At 41.4% G+C, this 22,297-nt stretch overlaps 1 long non-coding RNA gene across 1 annotated transcript in view; it reads left to right on the top strand.

The window, feature by feature from the left end:
• The window catches only part of LOC138514127 (uncharacterized), a 198,354-nt gene extending 176,276 nt beyond the window's left edge, over positions 1 to 22,078 (top strand). Inside the window, exon 3 of the long non-coding RNA XR_011281875.1 lies at positions 20,987 to 22,078. This is a non-coding gene — a long non-coding RNA (uncharacterized lncRNA). The remainder of the gene's footprint in view (positions 1 to 20,986) is intronic.
• Positions 22,079 to 22,297: the final 219 nt, after the last annotated feature.

Raw genomic sequence — 22,297 nt, 5'->3', positions numbered from 1 at the left:
GAAAAAAAGGGGGGCAACATTCTCAGATGCTGTAGCTGATAAAGACACTGTCAGCTGACCCCCTGACTGAGACTGTGCAACTGTTGATTGTTCCTCAGCTTTGCCATCCCACACCTGGGTGGGAGAAACCACACACCCCCACCCGCGACTTGTATTGACACCGGAGGAGCAACTCTGGGCACAATGTGGGGGGAAGGGGCAGAGCCCCCACCTCATAAGAAACCGGCCCCTGTAGCTTGCAAGTGGACCCCTGGATACTGGCCCCTGCTACTGGCTGCTCAACCACCACACACCCATAGGCTGCCCTGGGGACTGGCTCGGGGAACTCCCCGGTCCTGTAAACATGCTGCCCCAATTGCAGGTGGGCAAGAACAATGAACTCTGGTTTGGGGCGAGAAAGGGACCCTGTGTCGATCCCCAAAGGAATTTGGCACATTCCACCCAAACATTGTATGAGGGAATTATAAAACCGGCCAACCCGTGACATGTGCCCTACCTAGCGCAACACTGGGAGCTACCACTTCTGTTACATCGGGACCTGGCGACACACCCACAGTCTGTCCCATTCCTGGCACTCATGCCGGATGCCCTGGTTTGGTAACTGGTGGGAGCACAGGTCAGTTCGCTGCCGGGACTTCACTAGCTGGTGCAGCCAGCTACGACCCCCCTGATGGACTAGCTAATGGAGCATCTGGGGGTGCGGCTGCTCGCCCCAGCCTTTTTATTCTCTTCACTGGAGGCTCACTGCTGGTGCCCGGGGCTTCCTGCAGCACCTTAGGTTTTCTCACTCTTGCACCAGGCACCCTTGTGGGTAGCCACTGCTTGGGTGCCTCTACCACATTGCTTGCCACATCAAGCATATCATGTACCAATTGCATGCCCTTCTCCTTGGCCTTATCAAGAAACCTAGCCATGACTGCTAATTGTTCCTGCTGCGTGCTCTTCGTGTGCACCTGCGCTCCTGATTTGCTTTTCCTTGAGCTCATACCCTATGGATTGTCGCTGCCCAAGTGCGCTGTGCCGTAAAACCTAAAAGAGTAATATAGAGGATACTATTATAATTCTTGCTCTTCACAAATATATACACCTACATTACTGCACTGTGCCTACAAATGTCAGCAATTGAACCATATGTAACCCCATGTAACCCGGCATTCTAATTGATTTTTAACACATGGTACTACACACAGACCGGGCCTAGCAAATGTGCTGCTCTGCGCCATCCTGCGTCCAAAACTTTAGAAAGATTTTCCGTATACACCTGTGATGTAATGTTACTTGTGGCTCGGTTACTTTGATAATCAATGTCATTGTGATATTTCAAACTAATGAAAACTATATAATAAAAAAAAAACATACTGCGATCGCGCGGGAGCCATTCTCATAGAATGAACAGCCATACAAGGGTGCTCATAGAATATTGGCATAAATAATTGTCAGGGGCAACTCTTGCGAGTGTGAAAAAAGGGAAACAAAAAATGACTGGTATTTTACCCTACATGGTGCAAAGTGGCTAGTGACCACAGTCCTTTGAAATAATTAGCGAAAAGTGGCTAGTGTTTGTCAGTCTTTTACTCTAAATGGTGTAAAGTGGCCAGTAAAGATGGGGAGAGGATACAAAATAAAACAATCTTTGACATTCATTGAAAAACCATAGAGCTAGTTCATTTGAAACCATTTATCATAAGAAACCCAAGAAATTTAGAGGGTGCTGGAAGTGACAACAACTTTAACTCTTAGTCCCCATTGCTCAGCCGATGAGAACATAGATGAGATCACAGAAGCATCAGCAAAGACATAAAAAATGACATCCTGAATAAAATCAAGAGGGTAATTTAAGTTTTAGGCTGCAGTTACCTCTAACTCCTTTTAAATTGTATGTGTTTTGTTGTGATACATTTTTTCACCATAACTGTCTCTTAAAGAAAGTGTTTCAGTGAATACTATTACTACTTTATACACCTAGCCCGAGAGCCATAGCTCGAGTTATGGGCCCTGAAGACCAACTTGAAAGGCCCAATGACAAGGTCTATAAATCTGGTCATATACCCACTTATATTTAAATAGTTGTCTTTACAAAAACCTACCCGGGTGGTTGCAGGTAACTGACTGCAGGTACCCTTGGCATATATCATTCAACACAATCTGCAGGATATAATCGGAATGCTCTCATGGATATATTTATAGATATGCATATATTACAGGGTCTACAGTAATGTGTCTATAGTTATGGTTAAGTTGCCTTTCCCATAAGAAAAACAGTCTTTGGGTGGCTTATAATTTTGCCGCCATTCGACATATCTGACTGAAACATTGCAAAGAATGTATACACCTGATTCTGAATTGTTTTGAAAGGTTTGGTGCATCTCGGGTGGGGAAAGTTATAGGGGGGTCTCAAAACATTTGAAATACAGATAGACATAAATGGAAAATATTTTCGCTCCTGGCTACAGTCCAAAATGCTGGATGGATTTGCACAAATCTTGTGAGACGAGAAGCGGCCTGGCCCTGAAACCGTGCTTTTGAAAATTTGATGTTAATCCGTTCAGAAGATTTTTTTAAATGCCCGAAAAATAGGTACATAAAATGAATGATATCTCGGCTCGAAGCAATCAGGGTGATGCGTAACGTATGTGTCACTGATTGGTCAATTGAAAAATAAGAGGTGCGGCAAAGGTTTTGAAACAGATGCCATGTTGGATTTGCGAACTGTGCCCGTAGTCCACGAACATTGTGGTAAAAACATATTGAAATACACAACATTACACTTGTCAAACCAAAAAATGAAATAATATCTGGAAAGGTTAGGGGTGATGGGGATTGGATGGCATATGTCCAAAAATAGCCCAAAATGTTGTGTTTTTCCTTCTCCTATGTCAACAAACACTCAGATGTTCAGGAACATTGCTGTAATGTTCACTAATTTAAAAAACGTTCAAGGACATCAATGCAAATGAGTACATTACAGGGTCGGTGAAGAGCAGTTTTTGGATGGCTTATAACTTTAGCGCGGTTCAACGAAACTGCATGACATTTTCCAATAACAAAATAAACCCAACTTTGAATGTGGTTGCAAAGTTTGGTGTCATTTAGCTAAGAGTGAGCAAAATTGGGGGGCTCCCACGATTTTTGGGTGGCTTATAACTGTGGCACCTTTTGACAAATCTATTCAAGAATTTGCAAAAGGACTAAAGACCAACATGTCAATGTTTGTTCTAAGTTTTGGCAATAGTGGGCAAAATTGTAGGGGGTCTCAAAATGTTCAAAATGGGAAAAGTCTTCAATGGAAAAAATTCTTCTTCTTGCAGCTGCAGCCCAAAGTGCTGGACGGATGTGCACCAAACCTGTGCGTGTGGCATTAGCAAGAACCCAAAAGCTTGCTTTTGCATATCTGTCCTGTGTTTTATTTTTTGAAAAGTGTGAAAATGTAGATACAAAAAATAGTGATATAATTTTGGTGCCTGAGGCATAGCCTTTGGCCCTAGCCAATGATGGCCCAGTTAATCTGGCCACTGCCCATGGCCACGAGGGACCGGCTATGTGGTTAAAGTGGGCAATGGGCCTGGCATCCTGCAAGGACAGGTGCAAAAATAGTGATATAATTTTGGGCCATTCATCAGACAATCTGGCCACTGGCCATGGCCACCAGGGTCTGGCTATGGGGTTAAAGTGGTTATGACCACCAGGGACAGGCTATGTGATTAAACTGGGCAGTGGTACCGGCCTTCGGCAAGGACATGCTCAAAACATAGTGAAATGAATTTGGACCGTGCACAGACAATTTGGCCAATCGCCATGGCCACCACTGGGGTTAAAATGAGCATGGCCACCAGGTGCTAGCAATAAGGTAACATTTTCAAAATTGAGAACATCTAGAATGAGATAAATATTCTGCTCACAGCTACATCTATATCTCAAAGTGCTGGACAAGTTTGTGCGAAGAGCATTGGCACAGAAGCAAATGCATGCTTTTGCAAATCTCTCCTGTGTTTTATTTTTACTAAAGTTTCAAAAGTGTCAAAATGTAATGTAGGTACACAAGATAGTGATATAACTTTGGTGCCTGGGCAGTGTGCCGTGGGCCTGGCTAGGCCAAATGTCTACTCTGAGTTGCTTATTTGGGCCTGCAGCATGGCCAAAGCCCATGCCCTGTGGATTGTGGACAGTGGCCATGACGGCAAGCCATTAACACTGGCCATTGGTCCCATTATGGCAATACACTGCACTACATCTCCCGACTTGCCTGTGCTGTCATGCTCCAGCTCCCTCATTTCTCTGTGCCCCAGGACTTGCATCAGTGCAAAACGCTGAGACAAAGCCTGATTGTGCCTTTTCGGGCAGTTCGACAGTCAGTGCAGGACGCTGCATGACCTGTATCTCCATTCTTCTTTCTAATTGAAATGGTTTGTTTATTTTATTGATCTGATTTTATTGTGCTGTATTCAGTTTTAATTACTTTTTGCTGATGCGGCTATACTTCGATATAGGATTATGTCTAATTACACTAAAAATAAACTTAATAATGAGCACAGCTTGTTTGACTTATGTACCATCAAAAAACTCTGATACCTTAGTATCTGTAAAACCACTGATGATTTGCAGCCCTAAATACTACGACCATATTCATAGCCTGCCTATATATGCTGCAATGATCAATGCTAGATCAGCTGTTAAACACAATAGTTGAATCTCCGAAGACCTATTGTTCCTGACCCTTGTAACATTTTTCTTTTCTCGCTATCACCTCTGTTCTCTGCTGACTTCTTTCTCGGATCATTTGTCATTCCGCGCAACTTGCGCTTTCTTTTCGTCTCCATTCCCAATTATTTGCCTAAGCATATCTCCTTCTCGCATTTCGCCGGGGTTGTTGTGCCTTGTGCTCTCTGGTTACAGTAAGTCTGTGTTGCGGTCTCTCTAACATGTGCTCCGCGTGTCTTGCATATTCCATCTGCAGCCTCTCTAGCATATGTTACTCACATTCAGCTTAATTAAGCTGCAGCCTCTTTAACACAGGTTCCTCGTCTTTTGTATCCTTCAACAGTGACATCCCTGGGGCTACGCTCCTTGTGCCTTGTGCATTAATCTACAAGCTTCATAATGTCACATTTCATGCTCTTTCTAACTTCTACCTTCTGTCATCCTGCATCGCAATCCTCACCTTCTGTTAATTTCACTATTAGCAGCTTGTATTGCCAACCTACCACTCTTAATCTGCTCTTGGCTAACAAGCTTCTTTGGTCTTCCGCTCTTCACTTCTAAACCACCTGGATTCCATTATTCCTATTCTTTGTATTCCTTCTGACAAGATCGCTCTACTTGGGATACTCACAGATCATTATGCCACCCAGGTATTTCCCACGTCTGGGGACATCCAAAGGAACTGCTCTTCATACTCTGCCAGTATTCCATCTCCACAAGGCAAATAGAAGATTGGAGGATCTACAGCTTTTCCCCCTCATTCAGGGTTTTTCCTCAATTCTGCATGACCCTTTGTCACCATCCAGAGGTCCGAAATAGTCGGGGATAACTAAACCTCCACCGAGAATACCACCGACGTCAGGTCAGTGCATTTCCTAAGCCTAAATCTTCATTGGAATAAGTTTATTCTCACACTTTAAACTTGAACGATATGCCCCAAATCTATACATTGAAGGTGCACAATCCCTACATTGCAAATAGAACTCAGAATAATGGCCTCATCCCCGTAGGGAATGAGACCAGGAGATTGGTTGTGAGGGACAACAAAGTCTTTATGTAAAATTCAGCATCCAGAGAACTCTGCTGCCTCGAGAGTGCTCTCGCAAACAATACATATACAGTACATTTTACAAGGTTACAGCATCATAGATAACGTTTTCTATTCAGTTACATTTTGATTGGTGAGGGAATGGGTCCTAGTATGGTTCTATAGGGGCAGGTTCCACAAGATTGGCTGGCAGCTGGGCGGGTTGGTAGGCATCATGTGGTTCAGCTGGGCCAGGTGTAGGTCAGGTTGGGTCCGGGAGAGGCGGCTGGTACTGTCTAACTAATCTACACACTATCGCAAGGCATGCAGTAAATAACAACCCATAAACTAAACCTTTGGTATTAAGAGAGGCCTATGAATTGTACACACTTATTTACATCATCCTGATTCAGGTCATTGGCGAGGTAAAAGGTGTGGGGGTCTTGTCTTCCAAGTGACTTCTTGGGGGTGTGATTAACAGTCGTCGGGTCTGGCACTTCAGAGCGGAAGGGGATGGATTGGCACATGTTAGTTTAGGACAGAATATGTAATGACAGGATCTCCATTTTATTGGGGGCACTCTAGGGTGGTGAGCAAGGAAGGGGCACAGAGGAAGGATGAAAAGAATACACTGTTTGCTTGCAACAATTTTCACCAGAGCATCTGTGAGAAATGGGCTTGGGTGGCACAGGTGCAGGAGGGAAAAGGTGAGGGCAGTCAGTGCTTGCTGATACCAGAATGTGGCCTAGTCCAAAGATAGAGTCTGGCGTACACAAAATGGAGTCCAAACATATCTTGCAATAGCCCTGCTTCTGTATGTGCCAGGGACTTGTCCACTGCGGCCATAGAAGGGCAAGGAAGGTGTCCCCCCACTATTACAAGAGCAGGTGGTGTTTTGTATCGAATGTAGGGGAGGGGGCATCAAATCGACCCCCTCCTTCTTTACAACATGTACCATCCCATAATAACTCTTATCAGTTAGTGCTTTGTTACAGACCCCCAGGCTGTACCGAAATGCTTCAGAGAGGCAGTCAGGCTGTTTGAGAGGGAGGCACCAGCCAAAGAAAGAGATCTGTCCCCCCCAAGTTGCTTGGAAAAGTGACTGACCCTCAAGGAGTTGGAGTTGGAGGAGCGAAGAGCTCGAGTAGGAATATATTTCCGAAGAGACGGTTGGAGGTATTGCAGTCCCAGGCACCAGAAGGCCTTGTGGACAATGCAGAGGGTGTTGAACTTGATCCTTGCAGCCACTGGGAGCCAATGGAGAGATTTCAGGGCTTAGAGATACAATTACAGGGCTCCAGGCCAAGGACAAGTCTTGCAGCCCTGTTCTGGATGAGTTGTAGAGAACAGAGAGTAGATGCAGGCAGATTTAAAAATAGTCTGTATCAGTAGTCCAGCCTTGAGAAAACCAGAGCTATGGAGACAGTGAGGTTCTGGGGGAAGGTGAGATAAGGAAGAATACCTCTGAGGGAGTGCAGCTAGAAGTTTGACTTCTTAGTGACATCAGAGATGTGAGGAGAGAAGGAGAGTGTGGAGCCGAAGATGACACCAAAGTTCTTAGCCTCACATGTGGCAGCAGGAAGAGGGCCAATGGCTGGTCAGAGAGTGACAGGAATAGAAGGTGCATTTGTGCCGATATGGAGGATCTCTGTCTTACTGGCATTGAGGCAGAGATCATTGGCAGCACACCACTCCTGGATTGCGGAGAGACAATCTGGGATGAGAGAGGGAGAAGAGGCAGCAGAGGGGAGCCTGAAAGCAAGCTGAGTATTGTACGCATAGCACTGAAAAGACCTCAACACAATTACAAGCACCCAATTATCCAAGGGATGCATCCACTTTTATCCAGATTTGAACTGTACAGATTGCATCAAGCCAATATGGTACATTTACAGAAAATCTGCAATTTGAATCTTAAATCCATCAAACAATCTAAAAATAAGAGTAATCAAAGGTAGAGTGAGACGTTAAAATTTCATGTGAAAAACTATCGCAAAAAAGAAAAAGAAACAAGCTAAAATCTAGAGATCCAAATGACAGTCAGGCTGCATATACAAAAAAGAATATTGACTCCCAGCTTGCTAATGATCAAGCTTCTATGCCAGATATTGACTCTGCTTTGACATCACCAACCTTTACTGTCAACCCCGACTTCCTCAGACGAAATCCAGGAACTGGCCAGGGAACAAGCTTCTCTATTGACTGATTTTATCACTGCTTTTGTTAACACCTCTCTATCTCAAGGTTGTCTGCCACCTGGCGTTAAAATGTCCTTCTTAACTCCCTTACTTAAAAAGCCATCATTAGGCCACAATCATTTTTCCAACTACTGACTCATCGCAGGCCTGCTGTGGCCCTCTAAGATTCTTGATACATTTCAATCCGAATTAAGGACTGGCCACGGCACTGAAACTGTGCTTGTGGCAGTCCGGTGGGACGATATCCTCAAGGCTGATGATACCTTAGCATGCTGGTCATGCTTGATTTATCAGCAGAATTCAATACTGTTGATTTCTATATCCTTATTTCAAGGCTGTCCAAGGTGGCGTTGGTTTCTGAGGAGTCTTTGAAATTGTTCATTTTGCCTTTATCAAATCAGACCCAATAAGCGAAAAGGTCAAAATGGGATCCTATTATTCAGACTCCCTGCTTGTTCTTTCCAGCGTGCAACAAGGGGTCCTCTCGTCTCATTCCCCATTAATATGTAATATCTACATCTGGCCATTACTGAACCTTTTCTCCCAGTTTAACTTAAGCTTTCACTCTTATGCCGATGATACCGACATTTATGACAAGCTAAATAATACCCCGGAAGCAGAATACTGAGTGCCAGCTTTGATACACAAAAGATACAAAGCTGGATGTTAGAAAATATGCTGCAACCAAATCCCTCTAATACTGAGGTGATTGTCTTCGGCTTAAAAAATCACGTGGCTGATCCACACTCCTATTTCCCCTGTCAAACCGTTTTTGAAGGGCAGAAAAATTTGGCAAAAATGACCACAATTTGTGTGGAAATACACATATATTCTTTTTCATGTACAGAAAATGATTCATCTTGTATCTCATTATATGTTTAATATTTAATGTTTTCTGCCTCAGTACCTTGTTGTATTAGTGTCTCATTCTAGACTGTTTAATTAGTGTCACTAGTTTTTCATTGACTTCATTTGTTTTTTCACAAATGTTTTCACTAACTTTTGCAATAAAATATTTATTGAAACAAATGTTGTCCCCCTTTCTTTATTTCTTCCTTTTTTAATATTGTCTTGATTGCTTCCAAGGTCTGACATAGCCACACAACTTGCTTTACAAGTGATATCAGTATATGATACACTCTATATTCAGAATATTATTTTTAAAAATATTTTGTCTAATTAATTAACCAGCAGTTTGGACCTTATTGTTAATAATATATTGTAGTACTGCTCCAGTGCTGACTTTGGGACACTCCCCTCCTTTTTTTGTTTTGAAAGAGGAATTATGTACAATGCTGTAACATAATGAAACATTTTCACTCGTAAAAACCTTTGAAATTCAGAGAAAGAACTTTGTTAAAAGGACGTTATGGTGAAGCTGCACTAATGAAAACCTATGAAATTCACTGAAAAATCATTGTTAAAGTGGCGTTATGGTTGCAATCTAAAACTGAAAAGCCAATGAAATTCACCAGATATGGTAAACTATGCAAACATAACGCGCTACTGCCATGTGCTGCTAAGTCTAACAGCCAGAACATCAAAGATGACATCCCAAATTGCATAATCGATTACATCACTGATGACATCACATATGACATTACTAATCTAACATTCCTGATGGGAGGTCCCTACAAGAGGTCCTGTTCAGAGGTTTACTAGCAACATATAAAGGGTGATCGGAAGGCCTCTAATGAACTACTCCATGAAAATGTACTTATTGAAACAGAATTGTTCTACTGAAGTTTTGTTGCAAATACAGAAATCTAATAATAAATAAACAGAGACAATGGCTGCAGCATGGACCATAGAAGTAGAAGAATCTTTATCTGGTATGCCTATCAGAAACATGAATAATATTGAAATTGGAATCAACAGCTAACAATACAAGAATTACTATTCACATGTATTAATTAATATACAGAGTATATGTAAACCATCAATGCATACTAATCTGAGGCAGATACAACAAAGCTCTAGTAAGGGAGAAACAAATAAAATAATCAGAAAAAGAAACTAAGATTAGCGTCCATCATTGTCTATAAAAATTGTATAATCTGTCCTGGGCTTGCTTATTGTATGTGCGCCATGAGCTCAGGGAAAACCCTAAGGATAGTAACTTAAGATCGCAAAACAAGTTTAAGGCCTACATATACAACACCGTTACGGTATGTATATCATGTTTTCAATGCAGTATGACTAGATTAAGTCCTCTGTTTAAGATTATTACTGTCACTGAAGAAAAACAACTTTCCAGGATATGTGATGTCATCAATGATGCCATTTGTGATGTCATCTTTTATGTCTGGGTGGTAGTCTTATCAGTGCATGACTTTGGCATGAGTTATGGTTACATAGCTTACCATGACTGGAAAATTTCTTTGCAATCATAACATCTCTTTAACAATTTTTTCCCCATGAATTTCATAGGTTTTTATTGGTGCAACTTAACCATAACATCTGTTTAACAATGTTTTTTGTATACATACACCCTAACACACTTTCTTAGTGCAGGATCATGTCCTATAATCACTCTGTTTTAACATTTGTTTCAAGCTAGTTGTTAACGAATTGTCTAAATGTGCAAATGTCTCAATCCGTGGCAGTGTGTCAAGAAAAACAGTACATTGGTATATCACATGTCAGGGTTATAAAACATTCTCTTGCCTTTTCATTTTCAGTTCATTTATCACCCCAGCAGGGAGTTAGTGGATAGGTCAGTGTACTTCCCAGCTAAGCAGGATCCTGGGCATGGGGGCTTTACCTTATGAAGCCAGAATTCTGAGCCTTCTCAGCCCAGAGGCCACCATCTTCCCTGCAGTCAGGACATCATGTGAGTTCTCCTTCGTGCCCACTTCCCCCCACCCCAATTTCCACATCCCCCGCACACTCCTGCCTTACATACCTCAGGCTTTCTTGTCCCTCACCTGAACCAGGAACACTGAGGCTTCCCGGTCATGGTAATGGCCACCATGGAAAGGAAGAAGTTGATAGGTGAAGTTCCCTTTTTCGCTTGTCTATTGCGTCCATTTTGTTTTTCAGTTTTAGTTTTATGTTGAGAAATGGCAAATAGGCCATTTCTCAGCTTTAAAAAAAATCTATTTGCATCCTGGAAATGCCCAGAAGCTAATGGCATATGCTAAAGGCGGTAATGCCCTAAGGCTGTTGTTATAGCCCTCGCTTTGCTTGACTCTAACTCAGCCCCAGGGCTTTTCCTGACCCAAGAATCCCCAATCCACTGGGATTTATCACATAAATTAAGTATTTTCCTCCGACTTTTCAAATTTATATTTCTCTTCCTGAGGAATCTCTTGGTCTGTTTCCAGTCTGAAAATGTGTGTACTGTATTTCCCATGAACCTTTATTTCCGTCTGCTCTGTTCAATCTGTAGGGATTCCTTGAATTTCTGAATGTAGCATGGGTATCTTGTTGTGTCTATCAAGCATTCTAACTTCCAATGCTCATATTGTTGTTTTGATGAATGCTATCTTTCTTAGAACTATTACCTTGGTCCTGCTTTTCAGGGATTTCTACTAAGAGTTGTAATAATAAGGATGATTATCTCAGATAATTGTTGGGAGGTCCATTTAAGCATAATGGAAATAGTAGTAGCATTTTTGGAGTTGTGGTGGTGAAGTAATACAAATAAATAATGAGTAAAGTTAGTAAGAAAAATATTTTAGTGAATGAATTGTAATTTAATTTTGTAGTAATTAAATAACAAGGTTGTCTTTATATGGTAAGTATATTAACTGTTAACACAGCTGAACTTCAAATGGTTTTAAAATAAATATACATTAGGTTTACTGTAAAAGGAAATGGTTTCTCTAGTGAAACATTTGCCATGTTTTATATTTCAGATTGGTGCATACAACTGTATGTTTACTGTCATGCTGAAGGTTCAGGGAAAACAGCATTGGGACATCTTGCTAGGATATTGTATTGCTGCTCTTTAAATTCAGAGAAATACTTTCTGTTGTTTCCATGCCCGATTCTGATTTCAGAATGTTTGGAATACAGCCAATACCATTAGTTATTGACTGTATGTTGAATATTCAGATTGGCGGATAGCAGGTCAGTAATTATTTTCATGTGCTTATTAGTATTTATAGTGCTGGACAGTGGCCGTTGCTTGGCATTATGGGTCCTGAAGACCGAATTACAGGCCCAAGAACAGCAAGATTTCTGGGCCTGTAAGACCTGGATTTAAATGAGGTGCAGGACTATAAGCTATATATGGATTTTGGAATTAAAATTAGCATGGGTATAGACAGTCCTTAGAATAGTATGTGAATCCATCTGGCTGGCTGAAGGGAGTTTGTTGAAGGTACAACCATACATGTTGCCGCTGGTAGACTTGGAACACAGTGTGCTGGGAAATTAATGGACTATACCAGTCTGTGGGCTGTGCATGGCACAATAACACCTGAGAAATTTCACCTGCTTTCACTTGATATCCATTTTAGACAATGTAAGGCTACACTTTGCTGATTGGTGAGAATATTCCACCTTCACCACACGTTGTCAGGAAGGCTTTAGGAAATGTATTCTGCAGTGGATGACTGTTCCAACTTTTCAAATAATAGCATGAAACTGTGGCCATGAAAATGAAATGTAAAAAGCATGGTGCTCATAATTTCTAGTGCACTTTCAGCACAAATAATACATGATGGCCTGCAATAGTTGTATACAAACCTGCAATGTTCTTATTACAGGCTAGATGTGACCTCACTTCTGACATGTAATATGAAAATGACATCATGACTGCTCTGTAATCAGTCATTATGTTTCGCTTGGGATGTCACAATGCCTGCTGCTTGAGCCAGCAGAGAGCAGACAACCAGCTGTCAATGTGCCACTGACGGCGATGACAAGCTTTTCAAAGCCGTTGCTTCTAAAAGAGTTTTCTGTTATACTTTACAACCATTAATTGACGAGGAACTCTTCATGGTAGAATCTTAAATGTGTGCACTGCTGGAGCGTAACATCTTGAGCAAGAATGCATCTGTTATTAGCCATTTGAAAGCACAAAACGGGGTCTTATTTTTGCATTATATTAAACTGCTTACATTATTTTTCTGCAGCGCATTAGGAGCTGTGTAATTAGCTTTTTTTTTAAAAAAATCCCAACAGATTCAGCAAAGATATTTTACATTAAGGTTAAACAAGAGGCCTTTCGCTTCGTTCCACTATTTGGTCAAGGAACTCCTTTCAATATCCTTATAATGCGCGGTCGGGGGTACTTTACCCCATATATTAATCACTGATCTCCAAAATTATGCATGCATCACCTTACTGTTCTTTCTTATGATTGGACATTGGTCAAAATAAGAATGAAAATGATTGGTGTCTTATCTGAAAATATTTCTATAAAAGCAAGCCTGAGGCAATGTTATATCCTTGCCTGTGTCGCGTTTTCTCTATTTACTGTTGACCTTTCAGAGTCATTGCTAGAAAAAATGGATTAGGCTTCCCAGAATTGGAAACACAGATATTGCCATCTTGATGTATGCTGACAACATGATTGTTCTGGACAATGCTCCAATCACACTGCAGCAGTAGATTGCCAATAATCTTGCAAACTCTAATCAAATCTCAGGTTTTCTTTGGAGATATATTAAATAACCTTTTTTGTTGAATCCTTGCACCACCAAAGAAGAAAAGACAAAACATTATCTATATTTAGTGTAATGCTTAACTTGCAGCATCAGTAAACCCAATTCTGAATAACGTAAAAAGACAAGAACTATTTGTAGAGCGGATAATTCATTTAGTAACTAAATAAAGGCAGTCACACTTTGTGATGTATTCCTATTTTCCAATTTACCCTGATGACAGTGACATTGGGAGGAACGGCAATGAATGTTGTATTAAACAGTTAAATAATTGTAAATGATCTGTAGAACAGTTCAAAGCCTTGAACATGTAATATGTCCTGATTTGAAAAGTCACATTAATCGCCACTGTTACATTTCCAAACACAGTGAAGTTTATATAAAAGTAAATTAAAAAAGTGTCTTAATGGAAATATATTTATGAACGTGTGGAGTCGAATTCAGAATATTTTGATATCTTATTTGTTTCCAATTTGTTGTACTGCAGGAAAGGAATAATATTAATTGTTTAATACTTAATAGCAGAAGATCCTTGTCACAGGATCAGACTTCATACACTAAACCTTATGAGCGTTTCTATTAGCTGAACTTGTATCCCCCTACACAAACATGATATGCTGTTCAATTAGTCAAAAAACAAATGTAGGAACAATGTTTAGTATGCCTATTCTATATTTTGGACACTGGGAAATGTTGTACTATGCTCTGGTGCTGGGGTTCTGTGTCCCCAATCACCACATAAAACAGTGAACTAAACTGAACCCCCAGGACTGCGTGCAGTAGGAGAAATACTTTAGACAAACACACTCTTTCAGCTGGGACCAGCATCACCCCAGTTATTCCCTGGAAACACAATATTATAATATCATAAAATAAACACGTTGAAGTGGATACCAATACAAGGTGTAAGGAGTCCTTTTCAAACGACAATCATACACCTGGCTGTTAAAACACATACATCATTCCATGGACAGTGCTGCATCCAGACACCATGCAAAATACATTCTGAATCATAGGCAAGTACATTGAAAAAGACAGCAGTGTACACATACATTAACACACATCAGGAAACCCGTACTCTGTGTAGACCTCAAGACATTTCACATTACCCGTGCAATATAGAAGATGGAACTGGGTTTACCTGCAGCATGTCAGGGACGTAATGCCAAATGATCCACTTTCCAAGTGGGACCATGCATGATTCCCATCACCAGCAATACAGAACACTGTTAAAGAGAGCACCCTTAAAGTTGGCCTTTTTTGCACCATGTTATACAATAGGTAACCTATGGAAGAATGCTAAAAATGTGATTATACCCCAGCCCAAGGTTGACTCGAGGTTTCCTAATTTTTCCAGAACATTTGAACTCTGTTTACTTTCTAACCCTCCAAAGAGACAGGGTGTCATGAATGGCCAGATATAAAACCCTGAACATAAATAGCAGTTTATTTCTGGGAGATGTCATTCTATAATAATCACAAAGGATTTTGATCAATAATCAAGGCCCCTCTTTCTTTGAGAGAGACTTGGCACATATTAAATAATATAATGATGCAGTTAATTCCATCTCAGAAAGGGTGATCTGCTAATCAGATCCCCCTTTCAGAAAGCTCCATGCAAACGGCATATGGTTCACCTGTGTCCTGCTGCTAAATACTCCTGACCTGCAGCTCCTGCTCTTCAGTGGCACAGATCAGGTTCAGAAGTCACAGATGTCCTATTTGACAGCTGTGGCAACAGCAAAAACACTACAGTATAGATTTTACATTTAGATGCGCACATCTATCCAAAATGATAACGATAATTAACTATTGTCTGATGGCAGGATTACCTGGAAATATAAGCCAATGTTGGTTTTGGTATGGAGCTTGAAAGTTCAAATACTTATTGAAGTCACAGCAGATCTGAATCATATGCTTGTGAACACTATAAGTAGATAGGCCTGATGTGGAAGGGCTTTGTGTGTTCCATCAGACTGATGTCTCAGCTCAGCCAGCAGAACAATGGACAGGAAGACTGTGCCTCTCTTTGATCCTTTGTGAGGTTGGATAACACCTTGCTCCAGTCCAGCAACTTACCAGAAGTGGATTTCTAGGAATTGAGTTTCAAAGGGCACACCCTCAACAAAAATATGAAGTTGCAAAGAAAGTGCAAGCTTAGGTAGGTGGCAGAGTTAGACAGTCACAGCAGGAAATCATTGAGCAAGGGTTCCTCCATCTTGGTTTTCTGTGGGCTTCTCTTTCCTTCATGCCTCCCTCACTTCCTGCCTAGCAAAGCACTTTGGGTATGATGCAAGAAGGCAAGTGTCATGTGTTACCGTAACAGGTATTGGAACTGTTAAAGCAAGCTCATTTGATGATCTTGGACAAGTCCTTGATTTTCTTTCTGCTAAACAGTAACCTTCCCTCTCCAACCACTTCTCAGAAATCTGAACTTCAGTCTTTTCTTAGTGTCCACACTCTCCACTCTATCAATGGCCTACCTACCCACACAGGTGCAAGACATAAAATAACCGGTATCACATCGCAATTTACTGGACAAGAATGATTAATTGTTTTTCATTTTATAAATCATGTAGCACTTACTGCAATGTAATTTCAGAGAAGGTGAGCATGTTTATTGTTCTCTGTAGCAAGTTCCAGGACAGTACAGGGCCTATACATAGAAAGCAGAGATCCAGACTGCAGGCTGACCCCAAAGTTCACTTATAATGAGCATTTTGGCTGATGGAAACTACAGATAAGGGTGAGTGTGTGAGAGCATGTCTGTCTTTCACTGTAATTAAGACACAGGATGGCACTTTAGCCCTTTCTCTCTGATCCGTCATTGCTTCCACCTCTGCACCCCAGCATTTTTCTATTTCATAATTTGTTTGCTCTCTTTTGCACCCTTAAAAGGTCTACCTCTTTTTTTATTTTCACTTCACTCTCCTGTATCCACGACCCTATAACTTTTTCTCTTGCTCATCTCCCCTCATCACTTCTGAGAGGCTTTTCTTTCATCTATATCTTTCTCATACATCTTGCCTTCTAAATCAATTGTCTAATTCCCCTCTCTTCCCTGTCCACCTTTGCTGAGCTCTATATTCCACTCAGACTGCAATGGCCTTAAACATGATAGGCCTTCGTGTGCGCATGCAAAATCAATTTTGTCATGCCTCTGAAAGGATGTGAAAGGCTGAGTGTGCACATGTGTATTTTTCATGTTCATGCATGTGAAAGGCTACAGTTGTGTGTGCCTGTAAAGATATGCTGCATATGAAAGGCTAGTTGTGCACATGTAAGGCTGAGGTATGTGTGCATGTGAAAGCCTGCATTGCTCATGCTAAGCTGTGGTTCCATGGTATGTGTTGCTGTGTGTATTGTACATGTTACCATTTGGAGACCATCTTAATTCAATGACTGCACCAAAAGCTAAGATTATGCTTAATCCATCTATTACCAGTTTCTATTGTACAGCCAAGCATGCGAAGCATAGACTAGACTTGTTTTAATGTATGCACATGCCATGTGATGGCAACTTGACATGCATGCTGGCATTAAACTAATGACAAACATGAACTTTGCTTTCCATTAAAAGTTGCCAGGTTTATAATTTAAGTGGCTGTGCAATACATGAAGCCGCCACTTATTTGCATATGTATTGACATCGCTGGAAGCCATACCACAGAAAATGAGCGCATATGTAGCCTTGGATATTAAATGTGATGATGGTAAGTTGCTTTACAAAGGTTTTTATAGGTAAGCCAAGTGGAAAAATAACTTTGCTGTTCAGATTAAGTGGCATTATCATTATTATATATGAAGCATTACCTTGAGTGAGCTTTTTTGTGTAGCATACACATGTCAACTGAATGGCTCGTGAGATCAAATGATTTGCCAAGGATCACACACGTTAGTTAATTGTGAAGCCGGGATTTGAGACCAGTATGCAACATAAAGTTCATAACCAAATATCTTCCGAGCTTCAGTTGGTAGAAATAGCACTTTGGTTTTAAATAACACTCTGTTTTGTAGAGATGTTTTGAAACTTACAAAAAAATCACCATTCAAGCTGAAAAATATATAAACCCATGTTGTGAACAAACACTATGATCGTAGCTTTAGTGACTAATTCTTGAATGGACAATTAAAAGAACACAGTGTAATTGTCAGCTAAAAACCATCCTAGGAGTTTGGTAAATGCATGTTTAAGACTTAGACACACATAAAAGCTATTGTATGATAAGGTCACCTTCTTGTAGTCATTGTTTGACAGAATCAAGCTTGCTACTGCATATCATGGGATGGGAAAGTGAACACTGGTCAGAAAAAATGGTTCGTCAATGAACCAACACTAATAAGGAGCGTGCCATTTAAAAGCTCTGCCGACAGATATGTTTGTTTATTTTATTTATTTTTACATTTGTATAGCGCACTAAGCACAAGAGCATCAAGGCACTGTTGCTTGACCAGTTGCTCAGAAATGTACAGACAATGGGATAAGCACAGTGTAATAGTTATCCAATAAAAGTTACTGTAGCTTCGAAGTTCAGACCAGGAAAGGGCCTGTGTCCCGCATTCAGGCAAACAGTAGTGTTTTTAGAGTTCTTCAGAAAGTCCAATAGAAGAGCTCAGCATGAAGGGTAGGAAGGATGAGGTTCCAGTGTTTGGCAGCTGTGGCTGGGAAACTAGAACCTCCAGCTTTGGTCCTCTTGAATTTAGGGAGTGATGCGGTTGACATAGGCAACACTGGGAATTGTTGACTATTGTTGACTACTTGCAAGGCACTAGTGGGAAGCCCTGTTGAAACTGCAAGGTTAGTGGTGTCCAGTCACATGTCCAACAAAAGGCATCCTAATTATAGCACCAGTGGTGAAACAAGCCTGCAAGGTCCCTATGCATTGCTGCCGTACAGGTGAATCATGTCTTGCATTGGTCATGATTGAAAGTAAGGATATACAAATTTGCTAATCATATACCTTGAATTGCTAATCAAAATATTTTTGTTTAGCAGTCTCGACTAATCAATTTTGCAAACTAATTTATGACTTGCAGGGGTAAATCTGTGGTTCATGTATTCATCTCTGCCTCTCTCTCAGCCACTAACACTATTGTCACACTATATATATCTGGTCACTCAATTATTTCACGCATCATCTCCTTACCACCCTCTGAGCTTTCCTCACTGCTTTCTTTAATTATTACTAAAAGGAAATTGTAACCTTTTGTCACTCCCCTCTTTCTCACCGGCCTACAGTTCCCACTGTAGCCCTTCGCACCTGATGCCTGTTCCGCCACCATTGCTTTCCCCGGCTTCCAATTCTTACTATATGGCTAATTCTCCTCTCACTTCCCACTGCTTACTTTCACCCCTAAATCTCAGCATCCTCAGCGATGGTCCCCCATGCATATTCTCTCTCCCCACAGACATGTGTTGGCTGCTGCATAAATGAAGGTGTACTCACTCACATGAGGACCTGCAACTCTATCTCTCTGCCCTGAACTTTCTCAATTCCAATCTTGATACAGCAAAAAGTGTATTCTACTTAACCCTCACTGACTCTCATTCCGACCGTCCTCGCCGGCTACAGGGCCCTCTAAACTCTCTCCTCCTAACTCTATGATTATCATCTCCACTCTCACAGTTTATGACCTAGCTGAATACATTGCTGGAGACTGTTTCCTGACTTTCCTCACACTCCTTCCTCATATATTCCACAGTGTGCCTACTCTACGGTCATCCTCTGCCTCTATATCATAGTTTAGTCACACTACTACTGACAAAGTGCTGTCTCTAATGATGAAGGCTTATCCCTTGTGTGCCCCATCAGGCCCTCCTGCTCTTCAGCTAGTCAAGCTTATTTCCCATTTAGTGCCCTCTCACCAAACTGAACTCTTAAACCTGTCCTTTGACTCAATTTGCTTTCCCTCTGTTTTCAAAACAGCCCCGGTCATCACTCTTTGAAAAAAACAATGGGGTGACCTGAATCTATTAGCTAACTTTCACCCTGTGTCTCTCCTTCCACACTATTCAAGTTCTCGGAATAGTTAGGTTGAACCATCTTATCCATTTCTTCCCCAACCTTCAAGACCCCCTATAAGCAGATTTTTGCTCCTATGACTCCACAGAAACCACTCTTATAAATGTGTCCAGCATCATCACCTCTGCTAAGCACTCCAACCTATCCTCTATCATATTTCTCCTTAAGCTGTCTGCTGATTTCGACACTGTTGATCCTTCTGATCTCCTTAACACTCTGTTTCATCTTGGGATCACGATCGTGTCTGGATTGAATCCTACCTTGCACCTCGCCAATTCTGTCTCCTGGAGCAACAACACCTCTCAACAACACCTCTCAACTCGCTACTCTAACTGTTGGTGTTCCACAAGGCTCGGTCTTGGGTATGATCCCGACACTAAAATCTTCTTCTCTTTTCCTGAACTTTCCTCTGATCTCTCTATCAAAATGTCCAACTGTCTCACTGCCGTTAAATATTGAATGAATTTGTACTCTTTGATGTTAAACTCTACCAAAATCGAGATGCGCTTCTACTCTGTCAAAAGCTCTCTCTCATCTATTCTTCTACCTATCCTGTTCCCACCTGCAACTCTCCCCTACTCTTCTTCAGCTAGAAAACTCTGTGTCACCTATGAGCGTTCTCACACCATCTGTACTTTAATCTCCAAAACTGGAACATCAGCTCACCTCAACTTCCTAAATAGTCGGAAGATTAGGAGCCTCCTTTCTTTCAACACCATCAAGCATCACGTAGTTACTCTTATCTTCTCTATACTGTCCCAACATCCTCTTTGGTCTCCCCAACTATACTTTCTGTCCTCTCGACAAGATCATTAACTTTGCTAAAAGGACTCGTTCTGAACTCCCACACTTCACACCTACTTCTTCATACCGTCACAAGGCTGGATGGCTCACAAGGCAAAACATGGCCAGATTAAAATGTCTTCTCCTGGTTCACAAATCTATCCACAGTAAGGGAGCACTCTATCTATCCTCCTCTATCCAACTCTACAAGCCTCTCGTAATCTCTGCTCTGCCTCCTTGACTACCATTGTTGCTCCTCGACCTCCCTATGCTTTCCCTCACTTCTGCTCCATCTATATTTTTGCCCCACTTGCATGGAATTCTCTTCCCCTTGGCATTTGAGAAACAATCCACACTGATTAGTTAAAAATCAAACTAAAAGCCTACCTCCTCGCCTCCAAGTTACCTTCTTAACCTGCCTCTCATTTGTCGGCTTGATAACATTTTCCCTCACCTCTAATCTTCCCCTGTCCCTCACTTCCTCTGTCTCTGCGCTAGCACATCAACCATCATAGTTGAATCCTGAGCACAGCTGGTTGTACCGCTACCTGCACTTAAAAATGTACAATGTTCATTGTCCTTAATCTATGTATTTCTACTTATGTATTGTCCTGCATGACTGTTCCTATTACTCCCCTCCAGAACCTGGTCAGAATATCCCTCAAACTCACTCCATTGTAAGAGCGTCACTGCTCGAGTAAGAGCAGAACTTCTGGTATGAAGGCAAACCTACTGGAGCAAAGCAACGCACCGAGGGACGAGAGTCATGGGTAAAGAACCCCAGGAGTTACCTGCAGGAGGTTGTTGCCTCCAAAAGGCTGCGAAAGATGAGTGGAGAAGGCTGAATCGCAAACAAGAAAGCTGCACTGTGTTTCAGGGATGCCAGTGACCCTCCCAGGTGAGTTGGGGAGGCGAGGCCAAGCCTGTGGTAGTAACTTGACTCATTAACTGGAAGACAGGAAAGACAAGAAAGAAAGGCCCAGCCGGTGAGTTGGCAGGAAAAATGAGAGACCTGTGTGTGCTAAATAAAAATTGAAGTGGCAACTATATACCGCACAATTGAAGGCTGCATACGTGTGGGTGAGATGCAAAGAAAGGCAGACCTGCAAATTAACTTTGAAGTAACGATAGTTATAAAGTCGGCGGTACTGAGTAACAGAGTGGTCAGGTGAAAGGAAGTAGCCACTCAAAAGTCTCTGTGAAAGGTGAAAAGTTTGTAGCAATAAAATTAATGAACTGTAAAAGTGTGGTGATCAAAATTGACCGAAAGAGAAGGGAAAAGTAAAAGGTGAACATTGAACTTTGATGCCAAGACAGTGAACTATGCAGACCAAAAAGTACTGGGGCAAATAACATAAAAGTGTGAGTTGAAAGCTGGAAAGCCGAACTGGTACTGCAGAAGTCTGTAGAAAAAGTCACGCACATTCGAAAGTCTTTGACATCATGAAATGGTCAGAGCCCTACTGAGGGAGACCGGAAGTGTAATAAGTTATGAGTAATATGTTGTGTCTACAGGGATCGCCTTACTCCGTGCTGTCCAACATGGGGAGGAGAGCTGACTCAGCCACATTTATTCTTTATACTTAAACACTAACTTTCCCTTGCACACATATACTCATTTTCACACTATTGTACAAGTTATAGGGCAGGCATTAGGTTGTGTTAGTATAGGCCATTTTGAGTTGATGGACACAACTAGGACTCTTTTATTATTTGATGGTCGAGACTACTCCCATCCTAGCTACAGGGCAAAATAGGTGTTTCTCCAATCCCATTGAAACTACAATAAAGGTTTTACAAACTCTATCTTTTGTATCAGTGTCATACTTGTGATATCAGGCCTCCCTTACAATAGCCATATAGGGTATTGTCTGCAATGATCTGGCAAATCAAGAAGTGTTGTCACCATTTGTAAATGTTGAGCAGTTTCATCGCCACTATCCCTGATACCTG

Source organism: Ambystoma mexicanum, chromosome 12 (assembly GCF_040938575.1).
Source record: "Ambystoma mexicanum isolate Mex_15411 chromosome 12, UKY_AmexF1_1, whole genome shotgun sequence".
Lineage (NCBI taxonomy): Eukaryota > Metazoa > Chordata > Amphibia > Caudata > Ambystomatidae > Ambystoma > Ambystoma mexicanum.
The sequence above is the reverse complement of the archived record's forward strand: the minus strand, read 5'-3'. Positions and strand labels throughout refer to the sequence as shown.